This window comes from Symphodus melops, assembly GCF_947650265.1.
Source record: "Symphodus melops genome assembly, chromosome: 3".
NCBI lineage: Eukaryota > Metazoa > Chordata > Actinopteri > Labriformes > Labridae > Symphodus > Symphodus melops.
Genome location: NC_136693.1, coordinates 10686390 through 10700472, shown reverse-complemented (window position 1 = coordinate 10700472; position 14083 = coordinate 10686390). Strand labels below are relative to the sequence as shown.

The window sequence follows — 14083 nt, the reverse complement described above, 5'->3', positions numbered from 1 at the left end:
TCACACACTCACACACCTGCACGTGTACACCTAGGGCCATAACTCTGAAGGAGAAAAAAAAATAAAGATAGTGAGTTACATAAACACTCCATCCATCTCCTAGACAACCGCACTTCCTCAATGTAACACTACACACACTGCCTCTACCAGGCCGACCTTATAATGGACCAGGCATCTGCGGATGTGTGTAATGCTGGTGTGTTTTTCTTTGTGTGTTCGATCATGTTTTCTGCTGCAGCTTCCCTGTATCAGCCGAAAGTGGTTTGAACAAAATCGATTAAGTTAGCTGAAGTTTTTTTTCTGCTCCTTTGTTCAACTGTTACTATCCAATCAAAGAGTGTTAGGGCCTCCACCTGCATGCTTTTTCATATTCAGTTTTTCACATGTCCTCCCTGCTATATGAGAGCAGTGTTTGTGTTGGAGGCTGCATGGCGAGGCTGGTGAGACCAGAGTCAGGGCAGAGCAGCTGTCTGTGTGTACTTTACAAGCTGGTTCTGTTTGTTCTGTAGACACGGGAGGGGTCAGGAGGGTGTCAGCTTTGTCTTCTGTCCCCCTCTATGGCTATGTGTGTGTGTGTGTGTGTGTGTGTGTGTGTGTGTGTCCGCCAGAGGGAGAGAGAGTGCATGTGGGTTGGGTAAAGGGGCTAACAAACCAGAGTGGACAGGTGGAGAATTCTCACTATTTACGAACCAGATGTATACCTGCCATTTTCTCAGTGTTTGCCTACCTATGAAGGTTACAATGCAGGGGTTTAATACTGTTAATGCCCCAAAGTCAGGCAGAAGTCTGTCTGAAAAGGAGCTGGAACACAAAGTTTATGACTAAATAAGTTAATTTGAAGAAAATTAATTAGAGAAATGTTAATCAATAATTATTGTACACACCTTTGATTAAAGGAACATACATTGTCAATGTCTAACTTTTAGTTTTGAGGATCTGCTTATTTTGTAACATAATGAAATAAGTAAATTTCAGGTAGTGTTGTAGACTAGAAATTGTTCTTTATTTAAAGACTGGTCTTGAGAAACTTTTTGAAGGTCTCGTCTTGTAATCTGAAGCGTTTTTACACGGTCTTTTCTCGGTTTCCTGAGTGGGTGGACTCCACATTTGAAATCATGACAGGTCAAGACCACCACTGAAAGGCTTATTTTCCATGTCATTACTGCGATTAGAAGGAAAACGCCGTCCAATAGGTAATGAGGGAAAAACAAGGTGATAGTTGTTTCATTCAGTAAAGAAGGCTTGATTTTTATCCCCTGGTAACAGATGCAACCTTCCCGGTGTTACACTCTTAATTGACATGCCCACTACATGCATTATGATTTTTCTTTTATATTTAGAGTCTTTTCTCTGTCTCGGAGCACGCTGGTCTCAGGTATGTCTTGTCTCAATATAGTGTGGTCTTGACTACAACACTAACTCATGTCATGTACTGTTTGTCAAGCAAGTTAAGTATTTTCAAGAGACATACTCTTGACTCTGTAAACTGGGAACATCTGATGGACCTTCTCTGATTTCTTTTCTTTTCTAAAAATGTTTGAATAAATTCAGTAATTGCTTTTTGAAGCCTTATCTGTCATCCCTTGACATCTGTGTCACCTCAAAACAATTAAATCCTCAATATGTCCTACACACAATAGAACAGAAAAAAATGCCACATTATTAAACACTATAAAAAAGAAATAAATAGATTATGTATGCAGAGCAGTAAAAACGAAGCATTAATGATCGTGACAAAAGGACGCCACGATTTCATCCATCTATGTACCTGACTGTTAATGACAACTCAAAGGGAACTTTACACATTTTACAAGCTATTCTGTTTACTCATGATTCACATCTCTATCAGATTTTTTTTCTTTTTTTTCCACGCTAAATGAGTCAAATATAGTCTGCAGTCTCATGAATTCAGTCGTGCTCCCTGCCCCTCTTGTTGTCCTCGTCGTCCTGATCTGAGGAAACAGCGGCCCCCACGGGCAGACAGCGGAACAGCAACACTGTCTCACTCAGCTCGTTTGATTTGATTTGCTTTCTAAAATAAATGGAAAGGCTAAAACTATATGTTTTAGGCTGCAGATTTACACAATAGTACTAATTTCCATTAAGATATTGTATGCTCTTTTTGGTTTTGAGATAGCTAGACATTTCAACTTTCTATCAGAATATGGTTTAATGTTGGAAACACTCCGTGATAAAGTGCAGTAAACGAACGCACCAGTAGCTCTTTCTGAGTAATTTGGGTTTTTATTGGATCTTCTTCGATTTAGAGAGGATTCCTGTACAAGGGCTGCCAACTCCTGCCTCTCTCTCTCTGATGGTACCCGGGAGAGGGAGAGAGAGAGAGAGAGAGAGAGAGAGAGAGAGAGAGAGAGAGAGAGAGAGAGAGAGAGAGGTTAGGAGCTCCAGATGGTGTTTAAACGCAGACAGAAGGCTACAGCGAGGACATACACAGAGAGAGAGAGAGGAGGAGAGAGCCGCGTTGCTGCGCACAGTGGGCCCATTCGCTCCACTCATCACTGAAGACAATACAACTACGAAAAACACGAATTTGATCATTTACGGGATAGATGTAGCTAAATATAAGCTGATTGACATTTTCTCCGAGAGAAGTGAATCCTTTCCGAACAGCCTGTGAAGGAGGCAGGACGGCGGCGATTGGCGGCGCGTCGGAGGGAGAGGAGAGGAAACAGAGAAACGTGCCGTTAAGAGTCCACAAGCTGAACACAAACTGTTTTCAAACTAGAAAAGAGAACCGGATTTATCTCCCCGGATGTATAATGACTTGCTCCTGACAGCACGGACTGAACTGAACTGTGAACTGTATGAGGGTTTAAAGTTGGACGAATACGCACCCTGCAGACAAGAGGAGCCGCATCTTCATATTTTTCGTTTTTACGGGAAGACTTAAACAGCAATATTGAATTAACCAATTCATAGCTTTGTCTGATTAAACCGAGGTGGACATTTTTGCAGTTTTGAGTGTATTTTACTTCAGTCCGGGATGGTTAACGTGCGTAAGAGAGCGGATTTACATGACTGGGACAAGTTGTGATTTTTCACACCAACGTTAACAGCAGAAGCTGTTTGCTTTCTTTGAAAAAAAGACAAAAAAAGACGGAGTGTTAAACCAAAGACATCAATGTGCGTAAGGATCCTTCCTTTTTCGACATAAAGAGCGAAAAGAAATACCTCATAATTTATTAAACCTGGAAAGTCGATAACCTTTTTGAACTCCCAAAGGAAAGTTAAAGATTTTTTCTATACTTCAAAAACAAAGAAAGAGGAGGATAACACCTGAGTACCTTCCAGAACGTATGAGCAAAGGCTTTACCTTTTGTGTTTTTTTTTTTTGTTTGTTTGTTTTTTTTTCAAATAATGAGGATTGAGACGATACAAAACCTGTTGTAGAAAATCTTCGGTGTGGATTATCACCGCCACAATTACCTCAACCTGACCCCGACCTTCACAAAGTAAGTACAACCTGCAAACAGGAGCAAATAATGTGGAAACCTTATGTTTATTATTGTTGGAAATCATTTCCCTCACATTGCAGAGAGGGCTTGCAAGAGGCTACACTCGGTTATAAGTCCTTTCGGAACATTTGTCATTATGGAATAACGTATGTCATGTGCAAAGCTTTATTATCCCAAGTTTTAACACATTCTGGTCAACATGTTTGCAGCTTGTTGTGTTTCTCTTTTTATCTTTTTGATCACTCCAAATTATAGTTTTCCCAAAAGTGTTTAGTATATCAAATACAGGAAAAAAACGTGTTTCCTTCAAGTGGAAAGGAACATTTCTTTAGATTCATCTACAATATAAGCTTATAAGATGTATGCACATGTAGAAGAGAGATTTTTCATTTGATCTTATTTTCAAAAAAGCTGTCAGATATTGGGGAGAAAACAGAAATATTATGTTATCTTGATAGAATTATAATCAGGATTATAACAATTGCATTCTTTGGTTAGTTTGAAGTGAACAGAATGAGGTGAGCTAAATGACAGAGAGAGAGAGAGAGAGAGAGAGAGAGAGAGAGAGAGAGAGAGACTTTTGAGTTAATGTGTTGTTTTGCCCCATCAGTCTGTGCTGCACATCAAAATGATGTTGAGACAAAGTGATGACACTAAATCTCTGGTCTCTGTGAACTTGGTGTCCGCCTGGTATAGATGGATGTTGTATTTGTGTGTGAAGTGATACATTTAGACATTTACCCTGAACTGAAAACCCCTTTGACCTTGTTGTAGCTCTATCATAGTGCATCACCATCCCCAGGGTCTATTTCTTTATTAAAATAAATACAAGACAAACCTTTTCTGATGACACTGTAGAGGAACCAACTTGTGGAGACATTAAAGAAGGGGGTTAAAGTGTTTCAAACAAATGCCATGGTAACCAAAGAAAACAAATACAATGGAAATTTGATTTGAAAGCTGGAAACATTGGTGGATAATTTATACTGAGCATGGTGACTGTGGGGGGACACTCCCTGAGAAGAAACAAGTCAGCCAGAGGTTTCCCCCCCCCCACCTACTTGAACAGCCTCAGCAGCGCTCTCTTCCGCCTGTGAGTGCAACAGTAAAACACTCAGGCCATTTTCTCTGCAGGACGCAGCCCTGTATAATTGGCCCTGGTAAATATCATCTGAATAATTGAACAGTTGATAATAGTCTCGAACAATGGACGGGAGGTTGCAGAGGTGAAACCGCAGTGCACACACCCTGCCTCACCACACATTATACCCCCATCACCACCACCACCACAAACGGGCATCTCTTCCTCTCTCCTCCAATCGCTCTGCTGGGTCCAGCCGGACGCCCGTTCAAGCAGATGTCCCCTCTTCATCGTTAAGTAGCTCTCTCTTAAAAGGCAGGCCATTCATTATGACTCCAGAGTGTTTATCCAGTTCCTATAGACCACAGGTGCATGAATAGGATGTATTATTTTATATACAGCAGGAAACATACCGCAGGACTTTAAAAGAGATAGATCAGAAAAGAGACAGCATTCGACATGTGAGAGTCATCACAATCTTGAGTGTGTGTTGAAATGAAAATAAGAGTATATTAATAACAATCAAAATACGAACAGTAAAGCTGTAACACATTTTCATTCGCACAATTCAACACATTAATCAAACAGCACATGTTCGAAAAATAAAAGAGAGCAGTTAGACTTATTCATTCCTACCTCTTGTTTATCTCTAAACTACTAGTAGTATGCACATTTTATTGTTTACAGATTTTCTTGAATCCACCTTGCAACAATGAATGAAGGAACCAGCAGCAATCACCTTTTCACTCACTCCTCTATACCTATTGGAAAATGTTTTTATGTAACAAAAAAAAATAAAAATAAGAATCACATAATTGTTCCCCTTTCTTCTTTTGTGATGATCCATTTTCTATCCCAGACAGATCATGACTAATGCTTAAACATAACGGGATCAAAAATATATATTTTTTCTTTTTTTCTTTTTCTTTTAGTGTTAGCCAGGAAGATTAAAAAAATGAAGGAGATGCGAGTCGCTCCTATTTTTAATTTTTCTGTCAGTGTCTGTGTCATCTGATGCAGGTAAAAAAAAACAAAAAACAAACAAAAAAAACTGTCTGCACCTGATGTGAGTTCAGCTCTTGTGTTTACTGTATGATTGTGTGGGCTTGTTGAGTGTGCTGTGTGTGTTGGTTGGTTGGTGGGTATGTGTGTGTGGCAAATGTTTGTGATCTAAATGTGGGACGTGCAGGTGAAACTGGCTGGCTCCTAATTAATGAGTGGAGCAGATGGCCTTGGGTGGGCGGTGGAGCTGCGAGTGCACAGCGAGCCAGTAAGGTGGTCACACACAGCACACACACCTGGGCCATCACAAGCTAGACAAGACCAGAGGGCTGTGTTTACATGTGTGTGAATATAAGGGCTTCCTGTTGGTCAGCAAACAAATTAATATATGTTATATCTGACATCAAACCATGTGAGTCGTGATCACATGTTGGACATCTTTAAGCTGCAAACATTAAAGAAGTTTAAGAAAAAAAGTTATAGGCGCCTATTTGTGCTCTCTAACCTATTTAAGGTGTCGATGTTAGGTGTTGTTTGTGTTCTTTACTCCAAATGCATCATTTTGGACGATAACAGGACCGTCTTTTAGAGTTAAATGATTTTAGACACATACACACGCTGAAATTAACCCATGCGGTCATAGATAGTTCAAAATTAAAGTATAAGGGTGCACTGGTTTAGCTGAATGTATATGAGCATAGTCTTTGTTGCACTGGTCGCAGGTTTCCCCACTTTTCCCATCACTCTGTCTGTCCTATTAAAGAAAGTGCCCGGGAAAGTACTCTTAGAGAAGTGTAAAAACAAGAGTAACAAGGTACCAACAAGGTACATTGGTATGAACACAGCAGAAACTGAGGAAGCCATAATTGTCGGTGAAATCATGGTTCTTGCTCGAGCTGCCTTTTCATTGTGTTTTCATGACAGAAGCAAAACATGGCTGCTAATTTCCTATGTTGTTTTAAAGAGGAGACGGAAGAGGAGACATTATGTAAAAGCTGAGAGGGTTATTTGAGTCTTGATGGTTGGTCTCTTGTAGCTCTGTGGTCAGGGCGAGATATCACAGCAGCTTTCTCACTTTAAGTGTATAGTAGTCACTATGCACTTAGAGTGAGTTCAAAGTGTGTGCATTTTGTGCTTTGGGAAAATGATTGGATGGAGGGAATGATGAAGCGACTATCCCATTGCTGAATCTCTATGGTTTCACTGCTGTTTACCCTAATACACAGTGGGAAAGACCAGTGTGGTTCTGGCCGCCTCCTTCTCCATCCTCTGTTCACTGTGTGTCTGTGAATGTGTGTGTGTGTTGGTCTGCTCTTGCCTGCTCTGTTCCACATGTGTTTGACATTACTGTGACAAGGCTGCCCAGCCTCTCGGGGGAGATGGAGAATGTCAGAGAGTAGAGCGGAGAAGCGAACAGCTTCCCAACATCTGATGGAATGAGAAACACACTTGCTGGATGGCCGGCCTGCTGACGCCACAGCGTGGGAGCAGAGCAGAGGGTGGAGGCCAAGTAAAAAACCCCAGAAGTGTGTGTGAAACATCACTCTTTTCCTCGTTTTCTCTCCTAAATGACCACATAGCATCTCATTCCCAAGAATAAACACACGCATCATCCAAAAGTCTTACACTGCTAGTAAGTCACCGCTCTGTCCTGCACCCATTAGAACTATCAGGGTTCTTTTCTTCACATTTCAATGCATACATAGCAGGTGAAGTGCTACCAAATCTACCTGACACTCCGGGGTGAAAACTCATTTATGGCTGAGCATTTCTTGAAATTATTTGTTGAATTGCCTCTTCATTACTTCAACGTATACAGCTCTGACAAATTGCATCCTCAATTATGCGTTTCAAAAGACCCCACATTTCGTATTGCACGGAAACGCTCCCCCATGAATACGACTGCAAACAAATGTCACAACGTTGCTGACAGCTACAGAACGAGAGGGGGAAAACGCTTCCTCCTCCTCCCTTCCTTGTCTTGTGCATGTTTCACCTCCTGCTCTCTCTCCTCACCTTGTACTTCCCCACTTGCCCACTGACTTCTGTCCTTCTTTTGACCCCTTTTCTCCTCCCTGTCCCGTTCTCCCAGCAGCGACCCTTTCCTTCTTCATGGTAGGAAGTGTGTTCAGATCAGAGTCAGACACAGGAAACAGCTGGGCTAATCTACAGTAGCGCTGAGCTCTGTGTTCATCAGGCATAACAAACAGGTCAACAATAAAAAATGGGAAGTTCCTATCGCTAATGTTACCTGATGTAAAGAATCCTTCCCTTCCCTTGTGCATGACTGCAAGGTTGTTGTTGTTTTTTCTATTTTTTTTTATCACACGTGGGGAGTAAACATGTACAAAGGAACACAGATTGACTTCATTAAGGCCTCGACTTAAAATCAGTCCTCTCAGGATGTCTGGGGAAGTGCTGCCAGCGAGGAGCATGCAGGCAGAGATTGGAGAGGAAGCACAGCTCTCTCTCTCTCTCTCTCTCTTCGTGTACAGTATTTGTGAAATTAAAAAAAGCCGTTATCTCCTGGAAACAGATCCTGTGCCACACAGATGGTTCCGTCTCTCTTCGAATGGGAGGCTGAGCCGCTGAGTGCCGTTGTGTTACCAGTTAGCTGTACAGACCTTAATCTCGACTCCAGCCTTCCTTCCTCTGTCTCTCTCTCTCTCTCTCGCTCTCTCTCTAGGCACATACAAACTCTTTCCCTTGAGATTAAAGTCAGGCCTGTGTTACAGTAAGTGCGAGTTTCACAAGAAGATGGACTATTTTAGCAAATCAAATGTATTTGAAGTACAAAGAGAGGAAGTCAGAGATGTTTTTGATGCTTTAAAGGGCAGACGAGCGAGTTATCACCTGGCATTTCAAGTCACCAGTAGCCTGAGCAGGGTGTACAGCTGCTGTTTGATGCTTTTTACTCAATGTTTAAAGTAGAACCTCAGAGATAGATCAAATTATTAGTGAAGTGTTGCGACCTCTGTGAATTATGACCAAAGGAGAGGTCTCTATGAACATCAGTAGGTCGTTTGATATAGACAGAAGTGTAGTTTATTACCTTATTTGACACAGGCCATGCACAACACAACTGTCAGACCAGAGTTTCTGTTATAGGTCGTTGTATCTGCCTGGGCAAGAATTCTTTTTTTTTTTTTTAAGTTTTGTTTTTGGCCTTTTTGCCTTTATTGTAGAGGGAGGACAGTGGATAGAGTCGGAAAGGGGGAGAGAGAGTGGGGAGAGACATGCGGGAAAGGGCCACAGGCCGGACGCGAACCCGGGCCGCCCGCGCGAGGACTGTGCCTCAATACGTGGCTGCCGCTGTGCCTCAATACGTGGCTGCCGCTGCGCCACCGGCGACCCCTGGGCAAGAATTCTTAAAACAACATATACCCATGTATAGTTACTGTATATAGCCAATTATATATCAAATACAAAGTACATTACAAAACTACATCAGAGGCTTGTTTTAGATCTTAAAATCTAAAAGAACGTAATGCTGTGCAATGGTTGATATGATATGCTGATATTTCAAAATGATGGTGACAGAATGGCGGTAAAGTAAAAAAACAACACATACAATGCATGGTGGTTTAATAGCCTAGTCTAAGACCCTGAATCTCCTCGCATACGACTATACAACTGAAAAACACGCAAAATATGAATAAGAATCAAAGTGAAGACTACTAATCTTCTGAACATTACAGAAAAACAAAAACACATATAATCCTCAGAGCAACTCCTAAACTCTCATTCAAGGATTATCACCAAGAAAAGATTTTAACCAGGGTGCTGAGACAGATGAGTGGTTTATGTACGAAAACACACTTTGTTTAAATTTGAACCTTAAGACTGTCAGAAGCTCTGTGTGTTACGTTTGGGAAATTTTAAAACTTTCTATAGCCGACTGCAACTTTTAATGAAGGCAATTAAGAAATTAATTAAAATGTTCGTACACTGATTTATTGTAATAGAATCTGTCAAACTTCCCACAATGCACCCAAGGCAGGTACTTCATTGTACCACTGTTTGCCATCCACTTACTTCACATGACAGTGGGTCATTTTAATTTGCCAATTAGCTCACATAATCACTGTTACTGGCACCATAGTCGCTCTCTGTCTTCGCCCGCTCGCTCTGTTTTTGTTGTGGTGTCCCGTAGTCGGCTTGTGTCCCAGAGGAGGAGCTGGTATTTATTTCAGCAGCTTCCAGCATGAGCTGGCCGTGGGCTAAATGGAGAAACTGTCAAAGCTTCTCTCTAACCTGTCACATAAATCCCCCCCTTCTGCTTTGTATATGCGTGCGTGTGAAACCTATGGGGTGCTACAGCATAACACAGAACACCTTGGCCATGCCTGGCTAATGTCAGGAGCTATTGTTGCTGTGCCTGTGGGCCAAATGAAGAGGCATGAGAGTGCTGGCAGGCTACAGAGAGCAGTTCAGGATACAGACAGTTTTGTCAATGCTGACAGCTTCAGAGTGACAGATGCAGACATTTAACACTGAAATGAAATGAAACACATGACAACAAGCAGGAGAATGACTAATCTGCTGTTTATTTTCCTATCTTTGCTGTAAGTGACAGCTCTGTGTCAGGTATTTAACGGCGCACAAAGCATAGGAGGAGGAAGAAAAAATAAAAGACAGGCCTCTATTCATTTAAACATGAAAAGAGTCAGGGTTCATAAGGAGGAAAGACATAGATGCTGTGTGTGTGTGTGTGTTTGTGTTTGTGTGTTGCCAGGGTCAAATCTAAGTCTTTTGTACTCCATAAATCATCAGCAGCAGCAGCAGCAGTGACGTAAGAACAAACAGAGCTGCTCTCTGGCTGCAGCTGGCTGCAAAGAGGGAGAAGCAGGAATACAGAGAGGGGAAAGAGAGAGCAGGACAGCAGCTGTCAGGCCTCTATCGCACACCTGTCACACAGGAAGTGAGCGCCGGCCACTGTTTCCTGGATACACCTCCTCAAACAGCGCTCCTGGAAGGAAGGGACATCTGCTATGAGGGAGAGAGACAGACAGACAGGTGGACAGCCTGATATGATCAATAGATAAAGAGATTGGCTAGATATGACAGAATACATTTCAAAGAAATACTTGATTACACATTTTTCATGCATGTTTTGCTTCTCTGTAAACTGCAGTTTAGTGACATCTCTGTGTGTGTGTGTGTGCGTGTGTGTGTGTGCGTGTGTGTTCTAGATTAAGAGGATGTTTGTGTTATCGCAGAGCTCTGTGACAGACAGGTCACTTTGTGAAGACTCAAGCCCAACTCTCCCACAAATACAATAAGCCAACATGGCCTAAACTTAACAGCAGGACATTCCCACGCTTTCTCCTTTCACTCGCTGCTCCAATCCTAACACACACACCCCCCCTCCCCCCCTCCAATGACCAATATGAACTAATCCAGATGTAGTGTAGCTGTTCACAGATGTACACATAACTCTCTTCACATGTTTTTTTTTTTCTCCGCATCAACTTCTCCTCCACAGTATGTTTCAGCTTTCCCTCGCCTCTCTTGTGACTCGGATCATAGTCTCAAAGCGCTCCAAACACAAAGTGATGTCACTCACAGTGCTTCTGATGAGGCATTTGGAGCGGTTGTCTCCTGTCGTACTGTCTTCTCTTCTCAGCCTCAAGAGCCGCTTGCTCGCTCATGGTGAGGCTGCTGTTAGTAGAAAAGCTCTTCTTTGTTTGTCAAGCTTGTCAGGCTGGGTCCTCCTGAGGCTCCCCTTGCCCTATTCCCAGGCTGCCCTTCATGCTGCCTGTATGCAATTAACGGAGTAATTAAAAGCCTGATGAGCTAATTGGTGCTGGGTGAGGCTGCAGGTGTTTGGATCAGGGAGTGTATTTATGGAAGTGCATTTCTGTAAACATCGTCTGTCGGGGGGGGGGCATGTTTCGAATATGTTTTAAAATCATTTTGTTGGCGCTTATTTTAAATATAGCTAATATATGTATGGCCTACTGTTTATATCCTGTAAGTGGGAAAAGCAGTTATAGATATATACTTTATTCATCGTTGCCACACAGTTACAGCAGCTACAGTAACAGTGCAGACACTTGTGTCTGTCAAATTCATTCATTCTTTTAGACCCTGTTCGATTTTTTCCCCCCCGTAAACCTATTCATGCTATAGAAGTTTTAATACACAAGTTCTGTTTCCTGACCAAAACCAGATGTTTTTTTTTCGATCTACTATATTCAAGTCACGCAGCAGAACTCTAAAACCAAACAGGTGTGGTTGTTTTCAAATGTTATTCATTAGGACATGCATGCTTTCTCTCTCTTACTCTGCCAATCGTGTGTGCAAGCATGCATGTAAAGTATTCACCGTCGATAATGCAATTATCAGTTGGAGAAAAAAGTAATCTTAGAAAGAGCCAATTGATTGCAATATCTTGTCAGAAATAAATGACATGAAAACAGAACTTGAATTTCAATTCTCAGGTTCAACTTGGGTTTGAAATTTAGCAATACCTCCTGGAATTAGTCAGGCCAGATAATAAAAAGAAAAGAGGTGTGTTGAAATTAATGTTTTCACTTGTTCTCCCTACTCATTACTTGTAGAGTTCTATGAAGGGGGTTATATAGTGAGATTACTTTTCAACTTGTTTTGTCTCTGAGGTTAAACCATTTATTGACCGACATTTTGTACCTTTCTGCACACAATGCATTGTGAGACACATTAAGTGCATTATTTATGGCCTCATCATGTTTTACTGAACTTTTGCACAGCACCACAAAATTAAAACGTTTCATGAAATGGACTAACAAGTCAGAGTAGCGTGATTTTGCACACAGCCATAAGTGAAGTCACGTGAAGTGCTCTTTTCAAGCCAGTGAACAGGATATTAAGTTAGATTATGACATGTCTGATGGAGCCCACCTACTGAGCTTGTCAGAAAAAGGAATAAAAGTCAGGTCTCTGAAACGTGACAGCCTGAGGATGAGCTCTCAGCTGGCAAAGTGAGGACGAGGAAAGGAAGATGTAGACAAGAGAGAACAAAGAGTTATCATGCAGAGCAGCAGCTTCACGTAAATCCTTCTGCTCACGTCTGTCTGCCTCTCTGACCTGTTCCCTCATGTATATGCGCAGTCACCTCTTCGTATAGCTGAGCGTGTGCCTCTTTCTTCCTCCCCTCCGCTCTCTGTGGCAGCTGTGCTGGTGATGGCTGTGTGCCTATGGTGCAAGCTGGCTATGGGGTCCCAGGTGGCCCACATGACAGTTATTGATGTTCAGGTGTTCAACTCCTCTCACACAGAGACCCTGAAGCCACACACACACACACACACACACACACACACACACACACACACAAATTCACACAGCGATACAGAAACAGAATCATGTAGATGCACAAAACACATGTGGGCACCCAAATGTAGATCACGTGCAGACACAAAATACATGCAAGTATTCATGTGTTTGCACTATTATGAACAAAACTATGTTCCTCTCTTGCTGCTGAGGAAATACAACAGAGGATTCATGCATACAGCTGCCGGGCTGTCTGGCAAGCAACTAGGATTACAGTTTTCAAAACAACAAGGTCTTCATTGTGAAATTGAATGCAGTCTAATTTGTAGTATCCAGAATTTGTGACCCTTTGCTGTGTGTAGTGCGAGAGCCGGTGCTGGTACCAGTGCCCAGTGCAGTCCTAACACACTCCAGATGTGTCTGGCTAGCAGGGGAGTTGTTCTTGGCACAGCCGCCTCAGCTGAATGTCACAAATACTTTCCTTTATTTAGGAATAGCTCTGGGTTAGTGGCTGCAGAGAAAGAGGGGGAGAGGACGGATGGATGGTTCGGGCGTAGTGAAAAGAGAAGAGGCAAATGAAAAGAGAAAAATAAATGATTAGCAATGTAAAAGGACAGGAGGGAATAAGAGAAGAGAGGGACAGAATGGAGAAGGAGGAGGTGGGAGCAATGAGCGAGCAAGACAGAAACGGCTCCAGTCTCGCATCTGGATTTTATTAGCAGCCGTTGGGAAAATCTGAAAAGGAAGTTTTTTTTTTTGTTTTTTTTTTCCTGCGAGCACGTCGGCAGCAGTGATATGCTACACATAACCACTTCACTGCCGACGAGAGGAGCCAGGCCCTCCCAGAGGAGAACAGATGGTCGCTAGAACTTCAATACAATTACATCAATAACAGCATTCACAGAAATAAGCACTGTCTGACAGGATCCCTGCAGCTCAGAGAGGCAGACGAACAACTCCTCTACCCTTAGCACCTCTGGCTCAGCATACGTTGTCTTTAATCCATCCTCTCTCCCTGTCTGTCCTCAAGTTAGCCTTGTTTTGCCTGCCAGTTTAAAAACCAGTGACTCGTCATTGATTTGCTGACGATAATCTGATCAAAGACAACTCGGCTTTTGTCAGCCATTAATAAGTAGAACTCCTCCACCCGCCCCTCTTCCTTTGTTTGTGTTTTTTTTGTTCAACATGTTTGTTCAGCCGGCGCTGCATGTGTACTATCATAGGGATTCTCAAGTAACATAGGGGAAACTATGTGTTTGTGTCCACAGCATGA

At 42.3% G+C, this 14083-nt stretch overlaps 1 protein-coding gene across 7 annotated transcripts in view; it reads left to right on the top strand.

Moving 5' to 3' along the window:
• The window catches only part of cbfa2t3 (CBFA2/RUNX1 partner transcriptional co-repressor 3), a 41982-nt gene that overhangs the window by 5469 nt on the left and 22430 nt on the right, over window positions 1-14083 (top strand). The window contains exon 1 of one of the 7 annotated variants that reach the window (XM_079339154.1): window positions 2350-3470. The exons of the other annotated variants lie outside the window; for them this stretch is intronic. The gene's annotated coding sequence lies outside the window, so the exon portion shown is untranslated. Of the gene's footprint in view, window positions 1-2349; window positions 3471-14083 lie in introns of those variants that run through there. 7 annotated transcript variants of the gene reach the window in all.